This window comes from Protopterus annectens, chromosome 8.part1 (assembly GCF_019279795.1).
Source record: "Protopterus annectens isolate FY-2018-M chromosome 8.part1, PAN1.0, whole genome shotgun sequence".
In the NCBI taxonomy this organism is placed as follows: Eukaryota; Metazoa; Chordata; order Ceratodontiformes; family Protopteridae; genus Protopterus; species Protopterus annectens.
The window spans coordinates 419,843,955-419,849,954 of NC_056742.1; the positions used below are offsets into that span (position 1 = coordinate 419,843,955).

Here is a 6,000-nt window from a genome sequence, read left to right on the forward strand (position 1 = left end):
TTTCTGCACTAGTGGAGGGTGGAGGTTTTCCCTGTCTTGTAGTTAGTTTAGATCACCTAGGAAAAATGGCATTGGGTTTAATACTGAGTGATTCTAGTTCCTGTAGATAGGTGATATGGCTTTCTTTTGTTATAGTGCGAGCTCTATAACTAGCTAATATATGTTATGGGACCTTTCTGATAGTTATTTGGACATGAATAAACTCTAGTGCACCATGCTACTTTACAGCCTTGATGTGAGTCTCTTCTGGATGTAGGTTGAATCACCTTCACCTTTTTTCTCTTGTGCAGTAGCTCATCTAAACGTGTTGCAGGAATTATAGCCCTGCACAGCTGGAGTGCTCTCCATTATTTTAAACCATGCGTTAGTCACTACACAGACATCAGTGTCCACCAGGGTGAGAAGTGCTTCTAGGGAGTGGAGTTTCTTGTTTAGACTTCTAGCAGTGATCAGTAACACCTTTATATTTTCCTTTGCTTGATCTGTTATGTTGGTAAGTTAATTAGGTTGGTATTGCATATAAAAGGCAGTATGGGGATGGACAGTTTTGCCTATGATTGAAATCATAGAGGGGTCAAATGCAAGCCATACCCTGCAAAGCAGTGTGGTCTGTCAATCATATTCTCTTGGGCTAACAAATATAGGACCCCCTTTGAATGACACCAAAAACTAAGCTAGTTATTGAAGTCAATTATTTTTTGCTCATAACACGGTATCATCCTTGAAGCAGGTATAATGTTGCTTGAGTGTAAACTCATACCTGTCTTGGACATATAGTCTTGAGAGCTCTATCATGTCTTTCTTCATAGAGTCCAGGGGGGTGTCATTTACACTGGCATGAACTATGTTAGAGTCATGCTGGTAATGTTGTTCAGTGACTTGAGTTCATGCATGATCTAATGGATTCTGGTACCAGACAAGCATCTAACTGTCACTCCTTGCTCAGCCTGTTAAGAAGTACATCTGTATGTCTTACAATGGACTTGCCTGTAACAAGAAAGTTTGGTTGGGTCGATACCTATCTTTCGGGATCAACATCTGTGACTTTGGGACTCCTTGTTCTGTGTGCGGAAGTATGCTTAATGTGCTTGGTGTGCTTCATGCCTGTGTTGTGTTTTCCAGGTCTTGGAGGTTTAGGCAAGTTAATCTTTAGAACCTCAGCATATGATTGTGTATTGTGATGGCCTTGAAGAGGTGTGAAGTGTTGTGTATGTTTCATAATTGGTTATGTAATCAGAACTTCCCCTATTTAAAAGCTGAAATTTTCAAATGTTTCATATACCCAAGTTGTCCCCAAATAAGGTGTCTTCCTTCGAGGTGCAGAACAAGCAAAAATCCCAGCTAAACAAAAGTCAGGGATCCAAAAGGAAATGGCAGGAGGATAATTCTTTGAAACCAGACAAGTGGGATGTGTTTTGAAAAAGGCTAAACTCCCAGCAAAGGAATGACTATGCTAAGTACCCTTCCCCCCTCCCCTTCATTTTCCTCTTCCTTCTTTCAGGCTCTGTATCTGAGCTCTGCAGCCTGGCTGCTAGTAGTCACAGATAAATGGGTTCTGAGAACAATTCAGAAAGGATAGGTTCATAGGTTCATAGGTTCATACTAGGCTATCTGCCCTAGGGCATTTAAAAGCCTAGCCAGAGTGTGTGTGGCTTTCACCACCCCTTAGGATGAGAATACTATACCCATTAGTTTGCTGTGCCTCTGTCCAGCAGTGATACAGAGATGATTCCCGGTAAACCCACGATCTCCCATCCACTGCCAAGATTTCTCTTGAACAGAGTCAGTGAGGGGCTCTGCCTCACATGGACTGGGATTCTGTTCCATAGTGTAGGGAGTCTCTGGGTGATGAATCTGTCCCTCCAGCACATCCTATTTATATCCGTGTTGAGGTTTAAGTCTCTTGCTCGTGGCTCTGGTGGATTTGGATTTTTGAGGTGGAGCATGTCCATTAATTCCGGGTTGGACATGGCCTTGTATGTCAGGCACAGATCACCTCTGAGCAGACGGTATGCGACTGAATAGAGCTGGAGTTTCTTCAGTCGGCATCGTATGACATATGTTTGAGCCCCTTTATCCTTTTGGTGAGGAACATTTGGGGTCTTTCCAACTGCTGCAGGTGTCGGGTAAGGTACATTCAATGGGGCGCTTGTACTCAATCATTGGTCTGATAAGTGAAGAGTACAGGGTACAATGACCTCTCCTGATCTGGATGTGAAACCCTTCATGATCAGGTGGGCAATGTAGAAGGTCTTCCTAACCACTTTGGCAATGTGAGTGTCAAAAGAGAGGTTACTGTCAACTTGGGTCCCCAGGTCCCTGATAACGCCTTCCTCAAAGTTTAATGGATTACCACCTATGTGGTAATTAGGGTTACCTTGTTTTTCCCAAAGGGTATGACTATACATTTTTGGCATTTAGCTTAAGGCCATGGCTCTGGCACCAGTTATCCATTTCTATGAGACCTTTCTGGAGGATGTCTGTGTCTGATGGAGTGTCAATTATGGTGCCCAGTTTGCAGTCATCTGCAAATTTTGTCAGCCACAATCCCCTATGTTTGCCTGCACTTCAGAAAAATAAATGCCGAACAAGAGGGGCCCAGGACTGAGCCCTGTGGGACACCGCGTGACCGCTTAGAGTCTGACATGGCACCAGCAACTCTAACCCTGTGTGTTCTGTCCTTGAGCCAGTTTGCAACCCATCTTGTGACATATGGGTTTACATCTAAGCTGGTGAGCTTTTCTATGATGCCCGAGTGGGGTATTGTGTCGAACGCTTTGCTAGGTCAAGGTAGGCTGTGTGAACTGCCTTACCCTCATCAATGGCCTTAGTGACTGTTTCAAAAAGTCGACTAAGTTCAAGAGGCAGGATCTGCCCTTGACAAAGCCAAATTGGGTAGGATCCAGTGTCTGTAGGTCCCCAATGTCTTTATTTATGAGTTCCATTATGATCCTCTCCATAGCTTTGCAGACAAGGCTCGCAAGCTTATGGGGCGGTAATTTCCAGGGTCCGTGAGAAGCACCGCCTTTGTGGAGTGGGACCACAGTTGCCACACGCCATTCTTTGGGTACGATCCTGTAGTAAGGCTAAGATTAAACAGCAGCCTTATGTGTGGGTTTAGTTCCTCATTGAGTTCGTAGCACACAGCCGGGGACACCGTCCGTCCCATTGATGCTGTGTTTTTTGCTTTAGAGAGAGCAGCTCTCACCTGGACATCTGAGATGTTTGGGAGGCTAGACTCTGGTGGGATAGATATTTCTCCTTTGGGGAGGAGGGGAGAAATTTGCACTGAACCTGTCTGCCAGTATGTTGGCAATGTCTGTGGGTTCAGGATTTTTATCATTTTGGACTAATTCTGAGCATATCTGGGAGTTTCCACCCAGGTTTCTAACATAGCTAAAGAAGGCTTTATGATTGTCTTTTGTGTCATTAGCGATTTTTCTCTCAAAGTTGGGCTTGGATGATTTTATGTGTGATCGTAGTTTTTGCTAGTATTGATCAGAGATGCCTTCCCATTTAGGATTTTGCTCTGTCATGTAGTAGCTTTCTCCTCTTGTTGTAGAGTTTGTTTATGGCTGGAGTCCACCAGACCGGGCGCCTGCCTTTGGTGGAAAGGGTCTTGATTTTATTAGGGATTGCTTGATCCATACATTCCTGGAGGTGCTCGTAGAAGGCATTTGTAAGGGTTTCAGCAGCGTGGGTTGTGGTTTCCACTGGCTCGGGGGCCTTGAAGGATACCACTCCAGTCTTAAGAAGTGTGAAGTTTGCTTTTGAGAAGTTCTTCACTGTGGTCTTTTTTGCTGGGGGTGGGGGATACACTTGGCAGTGGATAGAAAATCCTCCCCTTTCAGGGAAATTCCCCAACACTAACCAGACCAGATACAACTATTTCCTCCAGTACTTTATCCTGTTGTAGAAGTAGGATTCATAGAACCACTTCCTGTGATACACAGAGGCAAAGGACTTTACTCCAGAATCTTTTTGGTAGCAAAAACTGAGCATTCCCAGAGACCACCCTAAATTTGTCCTTTCTAATCACCTTTGTAAAAGTTTTGAAATTCAAAATGCTTACCTTACAGTTGGCCCTAGTTTTGCTTCCAGATCACTGTTTCATGGTGACGCCATATGTCTAGAACCCTTACCAACATATTTCTATTGTTCCCAGTTTCATGAAATTTTTGTGATTTGCTGTGTCTTGCTTATATTATCAGATTTTGCTTTACCATTTGGGCTATCTACTAGGGTTACCACCTGTCCCACTTTGCAAGGGACAGTCCCTCTTTGGGCAGTTGTGTCCTGCAAAAAAATTGTAAAAATGGCAAATGTCCTGAGATTTTAGGGCCAAATAGTTATTCTTATCTGAAACACCTAAATGTTATAAGAAACAGAATAAGCAACTAAAATGCTACAAGAATAAGCTTTTATTTTGGCAAAAAAGTGAAGTTCTGTCCTTTGTACTGGCCTTGGGTATGTTTTGGCCTGCCAAATCTGACGTTTGTACCAAAAATGTCCCACTTTGGGCATGTGAAAAGGTGGCAACCCTACTATCTACTGCACTTCAAGTCTTTACAAAGAGTTTGGCTACAGTGGTTGCCTGCTGCAGAACCCTAGGCATTCCTTATTTAGGCAACTTGCTAATTTGTACAGATTTTGCATCCAGGTTCTTGGAGTCCTTGGACAAGGTCATCTCCCTCCATTCCTACCTGGGCTTCTAATTGAACCTTCAGAAGTCCTTTTACACCCTCTTGGTGAATTGTTCCTGGGATGTTTGTTAAACATAGTAAAATTATGGCCTGCATACCTGAAGGAAAACTTCTGACTTACAAGGACATTTTCTTGGATTTCTCTCTTTTAGACATGGCCTTGGCTAGAGAGTTCCTCCAAATCCTAGTCCTCATGGCATCAGTGATCCTCATGATACCACTGTCCAGACTAGTCATGAGAAAAATTCAGTGATACTTGAAGATTTGATAGACACAGCACCTTCATCCCTTGAATTTCCGGTACTGGTTTTTGTGAACCAACAGCTGCAGTGGTGGAGTGTTCAACTGTCTCTGAATCCAAGACCCCCTTTCTGTCTTCCGACCCCAGTCTAGTCTGCTGAGATGGACTCTTCAGAATTTGCATGTCCTTGGGAGTTCAAGTGTAAGGCTTGTGGGATCGTCTGGACAGGCCAAAGCACATAAACATAAGAGATGTTGGAAGTAATTAATGCCTTAAAGGTTCTCCACTACTGCTAGACCTATGGTCCTCTTCTTGTGGTCACAGACAACTCTACCACAATGTAGTACCTGAGTAAGCAAGGAAGTAAAAGGTCATAGCATTTTTGCTATTTGGTATTGATGGCCTGGGAGCTGCCTCTGTATTTTCTGACACTTCAAACCTTGTATATGCCATCTGAGCAAAACACAGTGGCAGGCAGACTAAGTAGATCCTGGACATTCCCTCACAAGTGGAAGCTCCTTGTAGAGGTCTTCCAGGACTTGATCCAGATGTTGAGAACACTTCAAGTAGATCTGTTCTCCTCCTTCCAGAACACCACAAGTAGATCTGTTCGCCTCCTTTCAAAACAGACAACTGAAAAATATTTTCAACACATACTTGCACCCATGCCTGGAAGGCAGACACTCTATGATTCCCATGGACAGGAATGTTCCTGTATGCATTTCCACCCTTTTCAGCTTTTCCCAAGGTACTTATAAAGATTCAGAAAGAATTTCCAAAGATCATTGTGGTAATCACCTTTTGACCCAGGTAAAGTTGGTTCGCCTTCTTAATGGAATTGGCCAAAGGTAATTACCACAAGCTTCTTCACAATCTGGATCTGCTCTCACAGAATCAAGGGCAAAGAGTACACTCCAACTTAGAGCAATTTCTGCTGACAACCTGGATGATTTTATTTTGTTATTTTTTAGGCACTTGTTCCATGAGTATGTGCATCAGGTATTAGCTATTTAGAGATGGTTTGTCATATGCTTCTATCAAAATAACCTAGTGTCA

The 6,000-nt window shown here is 43.4% G+C and overlaps 1 protein-coding gene across 1 annotated transcript in view; it reads left to right on the top strand.

Moving 5' to 3' along the window:
* Nucleotides 1-6,000, top strand: part of CYLD (CYLD lysine 63 deubiquitinase) — a 1,495,154-nt gene that overhangs the window by 381,728 nt on the left and 1,107,426 nt on the right. The gene's annotated exons all lie outside the window — the stretch shown is intronic.